The sequence below is a fragment of the Perna viridis genome, chromosome 1 (genome assembly GCF_037379345.1).
Source record: "Perna viridis isolate PV_CMFRI_1.1 ecotype Kerala chromosome 1, ASM3737934v1, whole genome shotgun sequence".
NCBI lineage: Eukaryota > Metazoa > Mollusca > Bivalvia > Mytilida > Mytilidae > Perna > Perna viridis.
Genome location: NC_142445.1, coordinates 40,364,279 through 40,381,981, shown reverse-complemented (window position 1 = coordinate 40,381,981; position 17,703 = coordinate 40,364,279). Strand labels below are relative to the sequence as shown.

The following is a 17,703-nucleotide window of genomic DNA, read 5'->3' as shown; positions in this document are numbered from 1 at the left end:
ATTGTATTTTAGACTTGACATGCTATTTCAAACATAAAAAAACTATTTGAATTTTTCAACCATTCATATGTCTGAGTATTTCGAGTATGATGAATATGATCAAGTCATACACTGTACCGAGCACTTCATATTTGTTTATCCTACAACCCGACTAATATTAAATGAGAAATGTTTATTTGTCCTTTAAATCATGCAGACGCTGTGGCAAAAGTTTTCACATATAAGACAAAACACAGTGATAACAGCTGTCTTTTTAGATATAAACCACTAAAATCCCCCAAAATCTTTCGTAACACAGTGTTCGCCAATCAATTGCACTATATGAGATAGTGATTGATTTTGTTTATTTGAAAAATCAGAGAAAGTTTTTTGCAAATACTTAATGCATTTAAGTATGGTAGAATATTGTCACTTGTTTGCTCGCACAACTTGGTTAACCTATATTTAAAAATCAAATATTAAAAAAAGTGCTTATCACATTTCACTGAAACTTTGCAAATTTATTCAGTATGTGTATAGGAAGGTATTTGTATAGTTATTTATTTTTTCTAAGACAAAAAATTACCTTTAGGATACAGACCACAAATTCAACCAATGAGCATTTGGAACGTACGCAAAAATAGTCCTACGCAGAAATTACCCCCTGTTCCTCATAGTGCTGGGAAAAAAGTTCTCATGTTATTTTAAGAAATTAAACAGTCTCTGAAAAGAAAAACATTTCTGTACATTTGATAGGTGCATTTCGCTTCTTGTGATGTGAAGCATAATCTCCATAAAGATTTCTAAATATACCCCTATCTTGTGAGAACACTGGGATTTCCCATTCTATTTATAGACCCTTCACTTCCGTTGACCAGTACTGCATCAGCCCATGGAAACAGGAGTTCGGAATTCTCGGGCTTTTACATGACTTTTGAACTAAAATCAGACTTCCGAACGGTATTTTGTGAAAAACCATGCTGTCACATCGGGGGGTCGTCTGAATTTGAGTTTCGTGTACTCACATATAGACATATATTCCACCAAAAAGTAAGTGACACATTAAGGTGAATACAAATAAACCTGAAAATCGTAGTTTGAGATAATTCCAAACCTTCTACAAAAAAACACCTAACTATTTAAAATTTTCTCCATTGTGTTTTTTATCAGCAGCTTGCTTATGAACTTCGGCATATTTGTCGCTAAATTAATGTTTTACTTGAGTATATTTTTCATTTCGAACATGACAGTCTGTTTTCATTTCAATTGTTTGCTATATTTTCTTGTTTTTATATATAAAAAAAATTGAATAACAAAACGAACGAACATTTATGATATGCATTCATTGTTGTTTACAGTGCCGCCATGATGAAAATACAAATATTTTATTTAGCTCGAACACAGTTACAATAATGAAGAATTATGATAAATAACGTAAGTGTTTATCATATACCATGTATTTGTTAATTATAATTTGTCTAAATCATGTGCTGTAGTCTAAGTAAATGTGTGCAGTATAAATTACAGGAGATATGGTACACAAGAAACATTCTTAAGCCTTACATGTGTACTGTATACATGTTCCATAGTCCATACAAACATTTTTATAAAGACATGAAGAGTTGTCGTTGAGTCAATGTTGATTTTCATTTAAATGAAATAGTCTATGATACAAACTTGTTGAACATGATGAGGGTAACACAAACAAAACCTTACAAGAATCTGTTATTTGTGTATACAGTACCCCATATTTCATTTTTGAGAACAAAAATAAATTCATGTACAAGGTCAAGGAAACTCCGGTGAAACAAGTATTGCTTAACAGTTGACCAAGAGCAATCAAAAGCAATATTGAATGTTCCCATGTATTGTACATGTAAGTCATATGAGAACATTTCATACATAACTTGAAGTAAACTACATGAATTATATGATTTGGAAATTAATCTAAACATTAACATATACATTTGTATGACCTTGTCTATTTTTAAGAAGTTTATCGTGCTATTTGTTTTTACTTTTTTAATAGATCCATAAATACAAGCTGTTGACTTACATTGTATATCAGTAACTAAGGATAAAGAACTAGTTCTATCAGTCATCAGATTTCTTTTGCACAGTATGTTGTCATGAACATGTACAATTATACCATAGTCATCACAGTATGATAAAAGTCTATCCATGTTGATTTTCAGTATCTCTTTCCATATTAAAAGGAAATATGTTTTGATATTTTCCAGAAAATTTTGGATGCAGCCGTCATGTTCAACTACCAATGATACAAGTTACCAGACAAGTCATACATAACAGGAAGCTCTGTTCAAATGAAGTATGAGAATAGATTGTGTAGGTATTTGAGGTTCAGTATACAATATTTTTATGCCTTTTGTTTTTGAAAAAAAATTAATATTGATTTGGGGTGTTCCAAAGGTAGGACCCACCTCTTTTGTTGGGAAATGTTGGAAGTAATGTGGAAACTGTTTGCAAAAAAGAGGAAATTTTTAGCTTGGACCCCCACTTCCAAAGTCTTTTGATTGTTCACTAGAAACTCTCATTAGTCAATTTATTTTAGAAATGTATTTGTATTATTTCTACATGTGTAATGTAGATAGATCCCATATGTGTTTATCGCTTAAAATGTAGCATTACAATTCCCATGACACTTAAATGAAGGTTGTAACATAGACATAATATTTTAGCATAATGGGATGTTTTGTTTGAAGAAAAAAAACATCCAATGAGCCATATAATGTAGGGTTTACTTAAATAGAGGTCTACTTCAGTACAGGAATCATGAATCACAATAACTTTGAATATGAGTATTATGTATATTTATTACTGATTTTTATACTTCCAGGTCATCCATGGCATATATATGACTGAAAAGAATTCATACATGTAGAATGTAGATGATCTTCAATGCTGTTCAAATCTCTGCATGCACTGTATTGAAAGCTAATATGAAGCTGAAGTTTGAAAATAAAGATTTTCAAAATCATATTTCTTATGCAAATGTACAAGGTTTAAATGTGTTGTACTTCAAAAGTAAAAGTCACTTTCATGCATGTATACAATAACAGCCATGTACACTTCTTGACAGTACCATCCTGGAATACAACTTAAAATCCCTTGCACTGCAAGCTGTCACTCTATCAACTGAGCTAAAAAATTACTTCATTGTTTTCTGTAGATTAGGTTGATTATGGTCTTTTGTAAATAGTTTTACTTTATTTGTTTTTGGGCCTTTTTATAGACTGCTTAATGGTATGTGGTTTGCCCATTATTGATAACCATGTGGTGATTTCACTTGTAGAAGCTTATTTGTTACTTGTTGGTTTTTTGAATGACTATCTCATTGGCAAAGATAAATGGTACATGTATTTAAATTTTCTACTTATGACTAGTGAGTGCTAAATCTTTCACTGCTTCTCAAACAAGTAATTTTGTGTAACAACTATTTGGCTAAGCAACTGTTGATTCTGTGAGGTAGCACTATGAAACCGCCTCAAAATGTCATAATAGTAGAGTAGTATAAAGCAGGATCATTTCATACAGTAAAACATTCTTGTCCTGAAATGCAAGAAATAATTGCAATATGCATTGAAGCCACAACCAATCAATGAAAAAAAAACAAGTTCCAAGGGTAAATAGAATAAAATATAAACATTCACAGACATTAAAATTTTGAAAAACAAGGATTTATTGTTGAATTTTGAGCTAATCATAATCATGCCATGTACTTGTATCTATAATTTACATTGAATTGATCTGAATTCATGGTTTCCTTGTATAAACTCTACAGACTGGTAAATTATGATTTTTTTGTTCACAAGTTAAGAGAGATGTTGAGGTGAGGATAATCATACCATAAGCTCATGATGCACCTGTTTAATAGGACATCTTATCGAATGATAATTATTAGTCAACTGTGCTGGTAATACCTGTTCATTGATCAGAGGGTGTTGGCACCCCTCCTTTTTACCAGACAATTAGTCATTTTCATGTGTAAAATTGACAAAACATGGAAAATAATGTCTTAACATCAACATCACATTGGCTTGCACCCCTCCTTTTCAAAGTGTCTGGAGCCGTCCCTGTTCACTCACCTGTAAATAGTTTTCATTATATTTTGCTTTAACCGTTTAGTATGAAACAAGTTGCCTGTTTTGAAACTATCTTAATATTCTCCATAAAAGAAATAAAGAAATATATATATAAGAAAGCAATACAATGCTTATGTAGCAAACCGTGTTGTACTCCAACAATGCTAGAGGTTGTCTGGCAAGCTATTTTCTGACTTGGTGCCATCCTGGGGTATAGAGTAACAGAAACGGAACTAGGATTTTAGATAGGGGCGCACAGTAAAAATTCTGGCGAGCGGAGCGAGTTGACACAAATTTTGAATTTAAATTTTTGAAATATTATAGAGTGGGTGCAATGTAGATATCTTTTGTGGTAAAATTTTCGAGAAATTTAACTTGAAACCGCTTAAATCTACCCCTGACAACACATGCTTTGCAAATTTTAGGGGGCCACGCCCGCCATTCCCCCACCTGAATCCGCCTCCGTAACCATGTTGATTTTTATGAGTGGGGGTCGGGGCTAGGATTACATTTGAAATAAAAAGGCAGGACAATGATATATGATTTTATATAAATACAAAGATGCAATAGGCGAAAAAAAGGTTCTGGTTTGAATATTACATAAAAAGATCCAGGACACAAAATTTGACTATATAGCCCCCTTCTTTCCCCTTACGATTCAAATGGATATAGAAATTTATCATTATTTACCTGGGAGGGGGGACTGGTAATTTTGAAATCATAAAATTTTCTTGACCCCCCCCCCCATGATATTTTCTTATCCCCCTAAAAAACTTTTTTTTTAAATGTGATACCCCTCTATTAAACATGCGTATGGAGTTTTCATATAACAACTCCTACATTATGCCAGAGCTTACCGAAACTACGCAGAGTTTTTGTATCGCGCTAGAATTCAAACAAATAAACTTCTGAAACAGGGTTGTGTTGCTACAAGATTGAAGTCATCCCTATAGAAGTTTTATGTTGTGGTCGTCATCATGAAATCGTGGATCGCTACGGTGTATCCATCTGCGCCATGAAAACTGATTTGTTCAACGTGTCATGGTTTTCCTTTCCTCTTTCGTCTAATCCGGACTTGACTTTTTATGAGCAACTCGGCGGGTTTCAAGAAAAGCAGAGGACGCCTACCCTACCGGCGCACCTGGTCCATGCTCCACGTTTTTAGTGGGGTCATAGTTGCTAATTTGCTTTTGTTAATTTGTATATTTGATTTTAACAAAATTTCATGTTCTTTGTACGTCTGTTTTCCATGTCTGGTCTTTGTCCCTGGATAACATTCTTCTTATTACCGTTATAACCGTAGTTCCCTTGAATACTCTTTGAAGCAAAAACAGTTGAGATGTTAAAGAATTCTTATAATAAAAAATTCAAGTCTTCAATTCCAAAACTTGATACTTTGGAAAAGTCTGATCAAAACCAAACAGAATCAGGCACAGCTCATGAGATTCAAGATATTGATAAGGAAATTGAATCGTCAGCAGATAAGTCGGACCAATTTGATTTAATAACTAAATGTTTTAGGTCCTAATGGTTATGTTGATGTGTGAGCTTGATCATACCAGAGATCATGTTCGTCTGAATATAGCTGAAATATTGCTGCTCGGACGTTAAACCGTCATGCATGTGACAATGAAATAAAATGTTTAATGGTGGGAAAATATGTTTCAATTTGACTGGTGTAATGCTCTGCTTAACTAAAAATTTGGATCCCCCTTGAAATCCATGTGCAAAAATGACCCCCCCCCCCTCTTTGAAGTTATAAAAAAACTGAACCCCCGTTTTCCACTTACAGAAAAAAAATGACCCCCTGGACATATGTAATTGCTTTTTTTAAATTTTCAAATAAATGTCTACGGTTATTTGTAAATTATTATATAAAGGAAGCCGCATCTAGAGGTTTAACCTAAAAAAACAAGGCTGTTATGCACGTGGCTAATTACAATATTCGTTATGTTTCGGCTTAGTTTACAGCCAATGAAATGAACATCTCGTTAGCGAGAACACAGCGTTACTTTATATATTTATCGGGCATTTTTAAAGAACCCAAAGCTTTTCCGAGAGGAAATAATCGCCATTTTCTTGCGGCATATTTCTCTGTTTCCTTCCCCTTTCCCTATGATATCCCCTGACTGCATTGCAAGTCTGTTAACCCCACATGCCATTCTGAGGATTGTGAGCTGACATATGTGGAATCATGCTGATATATAGTCCTCTGCAGGTTAAAGTTAAGGTAAAGTCCAGAGAAGCCATTGAATATTGTAAAATTAGCATAGAAGCCTATGGGAAGTGGAATTAGTGGTTTCTAGCCTTAATCATTGTGGTGTGAAGTGCTGAATTTACATACAAGTTATGTTGGTTCTGAAACCAAATAATACTGGCAGTACCTCTGGATATATTTTATACAGCTGCAAAACAAGTACTGTAGTATACAGTTTTTTCCAAGGAAACATTTTTCAGGCTACAAATGTATATAATTATTTAGAAGTTGATGAAATTGCTTGATACAAGATTAAGTTGAAATATTGAGTTTGAAGTTTTAGCTGTGAGCAGTATGAATGGATTTAGACTTAAAGCCCTTCGTATAAAAATTTCGAATGTTTTCTGTTGAGTACATGACTGTATCTGAGAAATTTTTCCATTATGCAGGTTAATTCTCTTTTGCTAGAAAACTGTTTTAACTATGACGAATGTAAAAACAAAGACCTTATAGAGGTAAATTCTTAGCAAATCACACACTACTAATTTTGTCCTAAGGAAGAGTACTTGACAGGCTTTTTAGGGGATTGGAAATGGAGCATGTCCAAACCCGGAATCTGCCGATATATATGTATATATTTAATATAATAGTGTCACCTTAAAAAAATTGCGATCGTACATGTGCATTGGCATTGTACTGACAGCGATGTCCGTGTCGTCGTCGTCCATATTCACTTAGTTTTCGTGCGATGACTTTAGTTATATGATTGATCAATTGTCAGGATTTTTTAATGAAATTTATATTATAACTTTCAAAGGAAGACTCCTACTTAATTTGGAGTCATGGCCCAACCATTTTTAAAATAGGGCCATCCATATAACTGACAGATTTATTTGCTGTTCAAGCTTTTCAACAAAACTGATAATATTACTTGTGGGGGTCACCTTTGTCAATTTATTTTTGCCGTATAAAAGATCAACTGGCAAATGGACATCTTGACGGAACATCATTTTACATGGGCTAACCCCAGTGCTCTCATGCACCGACGACCGATAGGCCATCATGACGGGGGGAACCACTTGGTTCCAATCCCTCTGGTGGTTTCATACAAATGATGCTACCATACTTAAAATTGTCCGCTTATAGCGCTTTACCATTCCATCAGATTGGGGTCTCATTACTGAGGTACGAGTTTTATCTATACGAAGGAGCTTGCAGGTTCCTGAAACAATTATGACTCGAAATTAGCCCCTTGGTCCGTATGCACTTGCATAGGGGCACCGAAGGAAGAAACAAAATTGTTAACAAAGGCTCGAGCTACCGTAACAGCCTCTTGGTTTTCAATGGGAACTGCATGTACAAATTTGGTGAAATAGTCACCAATGACTAACAAATACTTATTTCCACTTTCCGAAGTAGGTAAGGGACCAAGAATATCTATAGCTACACGCTCCACACTTGCCCCAACTTGATATTGACACATTGGTGCTCTTGGTTTACTACCAGTAGATTTGCGACTCGCGCAAACGTCACATTTGCGACCCCATTGCTCCACAAACTTTCTTATCCCAAACCAAAAGTATCGCTCTCGTACTTTACTAAGGGTCTTTTTAACACCTATATGACCACAACCCATTGCACTATCATATAAATGTTGCAAAATAGAAACGTTCAAACTCTCCGGTATTACTAACAACCAGGAAATTTCATCCCCCTGTTCATTTTCAAACTTTTTATACAGAATCCCTTCTTTTATTTCAAAAGAATCCAAATGATTCCAGTAGTATTTTACTTCTGGACAGTATTTTGAGACATCAGACCAAAACGGTTTAATTGAACTCTCTACCCAATTACGGACAAGTTTTAAAATTTTGTCACTCTCTTGTTCTCGCATTATTGCTCAACCACTTATTTTCAGAATTTTTACAGTCATTCTTACTCTCCATCAATTCTTTCTTCACCATTCCTCGTGTTTTCACAGCACTCCCTCGAGTTTCGTGCTCACACTCGATTCTATTTGATAAATCACCGACGTTTCACGAACTGTCAACGATTTATCTTTATTCGAGTTCACGATTTTCAGTGAGCTAACCGGGTCATGTTGGTTTACAGAGTCGTTCTGTGTTTTCATTGAGTTGTCAAATACGCCCTTATTAATAGTAAGTGCATCAGTGTGCATATCTCCTCATTTTGTGACTTCCTAATTTCATTATTTCCACTGTTGGTATCGGTCGGGGTGTTAAGCTCACTAGAAGGCACTAGATCTGAATTATTAACGTAGGCTTTAATTTCAGATCCTCTTGAGCACTGTTCTTTTGTCTCTGTTTCCCTTCGTAGACAACGTGAGCAATTCTTAGGACATGACCAGCGGCTAAGACCATCGGCATTCCCATGAATTCGACCTGCCCTATGTATAATTGTAAAATCATAACTACCAAGCACTTCCAACCAACGGGCCAGTAGCCCTTCCGGTTCCTTAAAATTCATCAACCACCGTAGGTAGGTACAGACAATGAATTTTCGACCGTATAAGTAATGATGGGAATTTTTGATAGCCTTAACAATAGCCAATAGCTCTTTTCGAGTGACACAATGTCTTACTGAAATACTCTATTGGTTTCTCAACTTTGTTTTTGCATTTGAGAAAGGACTGCCCCATCCCAAAGAAACTTGCATCACAATCTAGTATGAATTCCCCTTCATTTTCAGGGTAACCTAGCACTGGTGCGGCTATAATAGTTCTTTCGTAGTATTGAAAGCTTGTTGACATGCATCAGTCCAAGCAAACTTTGTGTCTTTCTCTGTCAATATGTGTAGGGGTTTTGTAATCGAAGAAAAGTCTTTAACGAAACTTCGATAATAAGAACAAAAACCTACAAAACTGTAACTTTCTTTGACGTTTCTCGGGACCGGCCAATCTCGGACCGTGTCGATTTTTGAGTTATCGGTACTAATACCGTCTTTCGTTATTTTGTGGCCAAAAAAGGTTACTTCAGTTTGTGTTAAAATACACTTGTCAGGGTGAAGCTTTAAATTTGACTGCCTTAACGATCACAAACTTCACTTATGTTTTTCAGATGTTGATCAAAATCTTTTGAATACACGATGATATCGTCCAAATACACCATGCGTATCTTCCAGGTTAAACCTGAAAAGATCTTTTCAACTAGCCTCTCGAAAGTGGCGGTGCTCCACTTAAACCGAAACATAGTACTCGGAACTGCCATAGACCGCTTCCGGGGATTGCAAAGGCGGTTTTCTCTCAATCGTTCTCTACAAGGCCACATTGCCAATACCCAGAACGCATATCGAGGGTTGAAAACCATTTATTTCCGTTTAAAGCTTCCAATGTGTCGTCTATTCGGGGTAAAGATTGACAGTCATTTTGGGATACTGCGTTTAGTTTTCTGAAGTCGCAGCAAAATCTTATTTTATTATCTACTTTCGTTGTCACCATGACAACCGGTGAGCATCAAGCAGAGTTAGAAGGCTCAATGATACCCCGAGAGGCCATATCGTCGATTTCCTTCATCGTCGCCTCGCGTTTCGCCAAGGGTAGCCTGTACGGTCTTTGTTTTATGGGTTTTGTGTCCCCTGTATTTCTTTATAACGAGCTCAATATAACCAATATCTGACGATGACTTAGAAAATACGTCTTGATAAGAACATAAAAAATTGTTCAATTTTTCGGTCTGTTCTTTATCTAGTTTTTCAGAGGCTTTCTTTTAAACATTTACTAAATGTTCTGGTAACTTTTTCTCAATCGTTTTTACACAACGTACACGATTTTGTGAACTTTCATTAGGCACTATTTGCTCAACCTCTACAGGTTCGAAAATACCTGCTACTGTGTTCTTATATACTTTCACTGGTTTGTCACTAAGGTTTGCGACACGCAAAGGAAAATCATTTGCGTGTGTTTCACTACGGCACGTTCAACCAGTAAATCAGATTTATCAACAAAGTCTTCTTTCATTTCAACAATTCCAACAGATCCGTATTTCAACGGACCAAAAGCTCTACTTTTTATTTTAATTTCGCTTGATGGCGAATTTCAACATTTTCCGCTATTAACAGGCGAAGACACGATTCGTCGCCTTGTGTGGTAAAGATGGGAATAAACTCATTCCCGACTCTCAAACACCCTTTTGTAAAAAGTAAATCGACTTTTAATTTTTGAAGAAAATCTGTACCTAAAATGGCAGCATCTTGAAGTTTAGCGAGTAAAAACTCGTGTTTACATAACCGACCACCTAATCTTATTTCTAAGGGTACACTACCAATAAATTCTGAAACTTCTCAAGTCGCAGTTAAAAGATTCATTCGGAGAGGCGTAACTTGGGGTCTTCCGTCGACCGGAATAGATTCAAAGATATCGAATCTCAAAATAGAAACACAAGCTCCAGAATCTACAAGTGTAGGAACAGCTAATGAATTAACATTTAACAGAACAAAACATCCGTTTTCCTTGCCCCCTGATACTTTCGAAATGATAATGTTGGGCCTTAATACTGATGTCGAAAGTTGACTCGTGCCCTCGACATTGGTCCGTTTTCCGCCTGGTTTACATTTTGTCAGTCGTCATTCAAATGCCTACGAAAAGTCCAAGAGTTTTGATTTCGCTTGAAATCTCTATTTTGGGCACCGCGATTCTGCTGAGAAGGTCTAATATTTGCATTCCGCTCCCCACGATGGCTTCTTTAAATGTTATTCATTTCATTTTTAAGAGTTTTAAGTCCCTCTTTCAACTCATTAAGGTCGTGATTTAACCCACTATCAATTTGACATATACCACCCTGAGTCATTGTGTCTGCAATTCCAACGGATCGGCCCTTTTGACGACCAACTAGTCTGAGTGCTACGAGGCGTACCGCGATATTTTCAGCCTCATTTATGGTTTTAGGCCCTACTTCTCTTAAGCGGAGCCTAATTTCTGTTTCTGTAATAGCGTTTATAAAATAGTCTAACGCTAAAATATCCCGTACTAAAGCGGATGTCCCAGGGTAGGCTCGACGTGTAAGTTTTTTCATAGACTGAGCCAATTCTGGCAAAGTTTCATTTCTAAATCTTACTCTAGATTGCAATTCAGCTCTGAATACTTCGGCTCTATTTACAGAACCAAATCTGTTTTTAAGGACGGATACTAAACTTTCATAATTATGTCTCTCGCGTTCTGTCATTTCATTTAAAATAGCCCTTGCTCCTCCTGACAAACTACTTGCTAATAATAGCGCTTTTGATCTAGGATTCCATCTATTCAATTCTGCCAATAAATTGAATTGAGTTAAATACTCATCCAGATCATCACTACCATCATAAATTTGTGCTTTTATTTTGCAATTAATTTCTACCATGCCATTTGAGTTATCATTTGTAACTCAGTGACTGTTATTGTGATTTGTTTCATTAGAAACTAATGGCCCTACCCCACAATCATATCTTTTTCGAATTGGACGAGCAGGGGTGCTCATAGTCGAAGAATTAAGGTTATGTTGAAAATTTGCCAACATATCTTGAATTTATCAGAAAAATCTGACATACATTTGTCCATCAGACCCTTCATTTCAGAAGTCGTTTTGTTAACCATTCTCTCAGCTATAGACATTCGATCATGTGTTTTGCTCACTGCTAAATCTACGCTACTTTGTAACGTTTCCTCTTGATTTTCCCGATCATTTGATTCCGGGCCGAAACAAATTTCGGAATCATCCATTTTATTTAACTATGACAACTTTCGTGAATCAAATATTAAATGTTATAACAACAAACAGACTCTAAAAACGAGCTAATCCCACCGCTTCCACCAAAAATGTATTGCCGCCCCTCGGGTGCTAGAGTTAAATTACCGGAGGAGGCTGCGTTACATCAAGATCGAGATAATATGGTTTCTCAATAGGGCATTAGGTCTAGCGAGTTACAAACTTCGCCAACCAAAATGCGCTAAAGGATAAAAGCTAGGGAACTATAGCAAGACAAGAGTTGAATGAAATATGAATATTTTATTAATCACAAATAATGTTGAGAAAATGACCGGAACAGCTCGGCTCTTTGGGTACTTGGACAGGTCTAACATTACTTCAAACTTCGACCAAACATCTTACGACACTTTGTCAACTTTAGATATTGAACACCACAATCCCTGTATATATATTAAACTATACAAACTACACACGGAAACTTACAGCATTATCGGACTACTTATTATGACGATTTCCCTGACATGAGTATACATGGACAATGACATACATCGCTATTTAAATAATTATATTTATACTGCGCTAGTTACGGATCATGAACACTATTACTATTCAGTATTTCAGCATTATTTTGTACCTAGGATTTGCACCAAGGATTTGCTCCTGGGATTTGCACCCATAAATAGCACCTCGAATTTGCACCGAGGATTTGCTCCTTGAATTTACACCCGGAATTTGTCACTGGAGTTTTGCACCAAAACAAATAGAAATAAAATAGTAAAATCTAGCCCCACAGCAAACATATATCAACCATCTAGGTCTCTAGATTTCATAACACAACAACATTAATCAATTATTCAACTACTAACTTTTGCGCTTTCTGAAAGCACCTCAGACATTTTAAAAGTCGCCGCCTCGATGACTTCAGAACTTTTTGGGTGACGTAATCTAGACTCTCTGTTTCCGGTACTGTCCGGTAACAAAAGCTCAGCCAATCAAGAGGCATTTCAACAATAGTTATTAACCAATCAGTGCATTTTATCTAAAGATATCACGGCTGGTAGTGCCGGCTAATAAAAAAGTTAACAACACTGAACTTGGACAAAATAAAATGTTTCCATGCTTTTTATTGAAGACAATGGACTGGAATTACTTTTTAAATCGATTACACACAACGGGAGTAACATAAAGTTTCCATACAGTTTAAAATCAGTAGGTGAACTGGTTTTCCGTTTGCTAAACTTCTTTGACAACCGAGAACCGACGACATTTCGTCGAATCTAAAACTAACGAGTAACACGTCACTTCACTTAAACAACAAAGATAAGCGTTAGCCTTAGTTATGAACAACAAACAACATTTAAATGTTATTAAACACAAAATACCTTTCTGTCAAATATATCTACAAACTATGTAAAATCAGCACAAAAGGGGCGGGGGGTTAGTCCGCATTACAATATTACTATGAGGAACATCTAGGGCTAAAATAATATTGAAGATTATACACATTAGTTTTGTCGACTTTCTTATACTACCATAATAATTTTTTGCATGCTTATAAAAATCATATTTATATCTGCCTATGATATATAAATATATTATTTCATTGTCTTTTCCTTCATCAATCCATTTGAACTAGTAATTTAGTAATCAAACCCCTAGCTTTTCAGTACGTATCAGAGCAGATCTATGCATTTTGAAAAAGGCGAAAGATTTGCAGGCTGGTATTTGCTCTTTCTATACCAAAATTATGCGTGAATTTAACAGAAATTTTGACCAAAATGTGGAACCTTCCCCTGAATCCGCTCCTGAGTATATATAGTGAACTTGGTGTCTGTTTGTTCACAACTTATACGTAAAGTTTTCTCTGCAAGCTTTGCCATAGGAAAAAATATGTTTGTTGCACATTTGTGTTGCAAGCTATACCTGATAATCCTGTTTCTCCCATCAATGACCTCAGTAAAGGTGAAACACTTGGTTTCTTGGCCACATCTTGTATGGTGTTCACCTTAGCGTAGACTGAATAGAATCTGAAATATCAAATATAAGTGAATAAATGTTTTTTATTGTAGGAATGTATAGTAAATAATTGTGAAAGGTAGCAATAAGACATTTTTTTTTACTATAGCCTTTACTTTGTAAAAGTTGTTTACAGAACTAGATCCTTAAAGAATAAAGTAATGCAACTGAAAAATGTTTTTCCCAATTATAACTGACTTTTGGACCAACAGGTGACCAGCATGGCATTGTACAGGCTGAAAAACTTTTATATGGTATCAGTAAAGGCTTGATTTTAAGATAAATTGTTTAAATTGTGTTCATATGTAAAAGTTATATAAACATGTACTTATTTTATTTATCAGACTGTTATCACCTAGATGCAGTGATCCTGCCTTTTCTGGCTTTGTGCCACATGTCAGACTTAGCCTGTTTGCTGGTTTCCCTTGACAGCCTCAATTTTTTATCTGTGATTAAATGAGAAAGATCATTGATGAAATATTTCCCTTTCCCAGGAGTAAATGGCTTGGCAAAGTCGTGCAGGCTATTTTTGTCTTTAGAGATGAATTGTCCTATTAAATCAAAAACTACATACATTTGTTAAAAGGAGCTACTTTGTTCTCCATTTTGGTGCTATGAATTAATTGTTTCCAAGATTCATTTCGACCTGTACTATTGTTCAGCAAAAGGAAAGGCCATTCTTTCTGTAATTAGCAAAAACTGTGTATATGCTTTTGGAAAATTGAGACTTCCAGACGCATTTTTATAATGTTAGTACTAAATTGAAAAATAAGCTAATACTGAAGAGCTTATTCATTAAATTTTCAATATTTCCATTCCTGTAATATCTGTAATTGTATGGTTTTGAAATGTTAAATATGCTATAAAATTATGAAGAATGAAATCTATTTACAATCCCAGATTTTATTTAATGTGCACCAAAAGATAAATTCCATTTGAAATTCATTAACAGCATAATACCTTGGTCTTTAGTTGCTTAATTTATTTTAATTAAATTTGTTTGTGTGTTTTCTGGTACCTCTTTGGAAGATAGTGTAAGACCTACAAAAAACATCCACAGTTTATATTAATACTTTGTTTTTATCACATTGATGTTTTAAAACAATTTAGTGTAGAATATATGAAAAGACTGAATGTTCACATAATACAATCTGTTAATACAAACAAATGGTCACTAGAGACAGGAAAATATGCATTGTTATATGTCATCAAATTCTAAAAACATGTTGTAATTAGCTGTTGTGTATTGAAATATTTTTGGGTTTTAAATTGGTTTAGTTCCCAGATTATGAATCCTTAATATCTGATCTAGGACTTTTGAAATTTAATTCAACTAATAGATGGATCTTCAATTCTTTCCATAGACACTTAGTCAAGAACTTTTAGTGTTTCTGTATCGGACAAGAGATTTAATAACCCCTGTATTTCCGTGAAAAGCTACAATATACAGTCAAACGTCCTTCAGTGATTTTCCAAACAATAGTAAAATTATGATCACATAAAATATGCATTTTTTTTACATAAATTTATTTTAACAGAATGCAATAAATAGAGATCTGTCAACCATAGTACTTTGAGACAGGTCATTGTTGAATACAGGAGGTAACTAAGATACATGTTTTCCTGTATTAGAAAAAAAATTACAGGTTTTACCAACAAGTCAATTGGCCGAAAAACCTTTATCATATCACAACTCATACGTTATGCCAGAGCTTGCCGAAACTACGCAGACTTTTTGTATCGCGCTAGAACTCTAACAAATAGGCTTCTGGAACAGGGTTATATTGCTACAAGATTGAAGTCATCACTACAGAAGTTTTATGGTCGTCATCATGAACTCGTGGATCGTTATGGTGTATCCATCAGCACCATGAAAACTGATTTATTCAACGGGTCATAGTTTTCCTTTCCTCGTTTGTCTACCCCGGACTTGACTTTTTATGAGCAACTCAGCGGGTGTTTTAGAAAAGCAGAGGACGCTTACCCTACTGGTGCACCTGGTCCATGCTCCCAGTTTTTAGTGGAGTCCGAGTTGCTCATTTGCTTTTGTTACTTTGTATGTATGATTTTAGTTACTTTATATTCTTTGTTGTGTATGTCTGTTTCCCATGTCTGGTCGTTGTCCCTGGATTACATTCTTTTGATTACCGCTATAACCTTGGTTCCCTTGATTACTCTTTTAAATAGGCACGGTTTGGAAGAATATTTTGTAATGCACTTCCAATGGATCGTACAGGATCTGGATTTGCAGCATGTTTTAATGGATGACTCTCTCTTTTTCTAGTTGACACCAGTGGACGAGCTTTATCTGAAATAGAGAATAAAATTTAGTAATTTAAACAATAAATTGCTATTTAGATAACAAGCTTTTTCAAACTGTCCCCTTTTTAGTTAAACAATAAATACAATTTCGTTATTTTAAATAAGTGTAAAAAAGAATTTCATTGGCAAAAATACAAAATGTTGTGTTATGTAATAAGATTTTAAAGGGCTTTTTACCTGATTTTCCATATCTTGATTTTTTTCACCTGCATGTCCGCTATAAGTTATGGTCCATATAGAGTTGACTCATTTGGAACATTCCATGAGCATGGCAAAGATGTACAGCTCAAATTAGAAAGTCCCATACGGATTGCATGCTGAACAGTATCCAAGCTATATGGTTCTAGGTTTGACCTAATCTGGAAAAAAATTATAACCATTTTAATTATCATTATTAAATGTATGTACATTACTGCATATTATACACTTTACATTAGTAATACATGTAGGATGTCATTGCCCATAAAGGAATCATAGTTACTGTAATTTCATATATAAAAATATAAGTTACATGTTGATTTTACAGTAAAATTTTTAAAATACTTTCACCACTGAGTCTGTATGGTTAGCTTGTCAGTTTATTTGGAATTTCAAAAATGTTTATGTATTCCTGTTTTTAAGTCACTAATAAATAGTACAAAACGATTTTAATTTTTTCAAGCTTTAAACCTTATAATAAAGTGGCTAAGTCGGATTTAGTCTCTTATTTGCTCAAAACTCTTTTTTTCAAGAAATGACTTCAACGCGTCCACTTTCAATGTTAGAAAAATATCAAGGGGAGTGTTTTTGTTATCAAGATCCATACTGCCAGCATTTTATATAAGTTATCAAAAGTAAATGAAAAAAAAGACCTTTGGACAGGGCGTGCGGAAGTTATATAATATAAAAAAGTGTAAAAAATAACGACCGTCACCATTGTTATCAACGTCCAGAGGAAGGGCCTTTACTCCGATCTGCGCGCGCATCATTCAAAGGGGAATGATTTGCCTCAACAATTGTGAATATGTGTATATTGTCCAATCCGCCTGGGCGGTCTCGAGTGAGTCAGGCAAAAGCAAATTCAAAACGAAAGCAAAAAAATGACAATATGAAGGTAAAGTCGGAGGGTTGGAAACCATCGCGTTGGTCCTGACTTGGTACAGGCATTCCCGATGGAAAAGGTGAGTTAATCCAGATTTTTTAAAACGGTTCATCAATCCCCCCTCCAATTTCCATTTTTTTATTGTAGTTATTTTTTTTTCGGTATATGTTAAAAAGTTAAAATGTAAGCAGGCAGCATAAATGTTACTGATCAAAATTTGCTAAATCAGTAATTAAATCAGGACGAAATATATAAACATGACACTTTCAAAAAAGGTTATTTACATCACTGTAAATGTATTCTAAC

The 17,703-nt window shown here is 35.0% G+C and overlaps 1 protein-coding gene and 1 long non-coding RNA gene across 8 annotated transcripts in view; one reads left to right on the top strand and one right to left on the bottom strand.

Annotated features, from left to right (window-relative positions):
* The window catches only part of LOC148628753 (uncharacterized), a 48,818-nt gene extending 45,841 nt beyond the window's left edge, over window positions 1–2,977 (top strand). For all 5 annotated transcript variants that reach the window (XM_088593673.1, XM_088593658.1, XM_088593650.1 and 2 more), the window contains 3 exons: window positions 1,338–1,413; window positions 2,220–2,325; window positions 2,837–2,977. The gene's annotated coding sequence lies outside the window, so the exon portion shown is untranslated. The remainder of the gene's footprint in view (window positions 1–1,337; window positions 1,414–2,219; window positions 2,326–2,836) is intronic.
* An 858-nt stretch (window positions 2,978–3,835) lies between these two features.
* The window catches only part of LOC148628751 (uncharacterized), a 32,877-nt gene continuing 19,009 nt past the window's right edge, over window positions 3,836–17,703 (bottom strand). Inside the window, exons 2-7 of one of the 3 annotated variants that reach the window (XR_015924353.1) lie at window positions 16,494–16,675; window positions 16,229–16,302; window positions 14,955–15,035; window positions 14,350–14,440; window positions 13,902–14,005; window positions 12,155–12,418 (exon numbers count right to left, since the gene is read on the bottom strand). This is a non-coding gene — a long non-coding RNA (uncharacterized LOC148628751). Of the gene's footprint in view, window positions 4,086–12,154; window positions 12,419–13,901; window positions 14,546–14,954; window positions 15,036–16,228; window positions 16,303–16,493; window positions 16,676–17,703 lie in introns of those variants that run through there. The other 2 variants (XR_015924354.1, XR_015924355.1) reach the window with 2 other exon arrangements.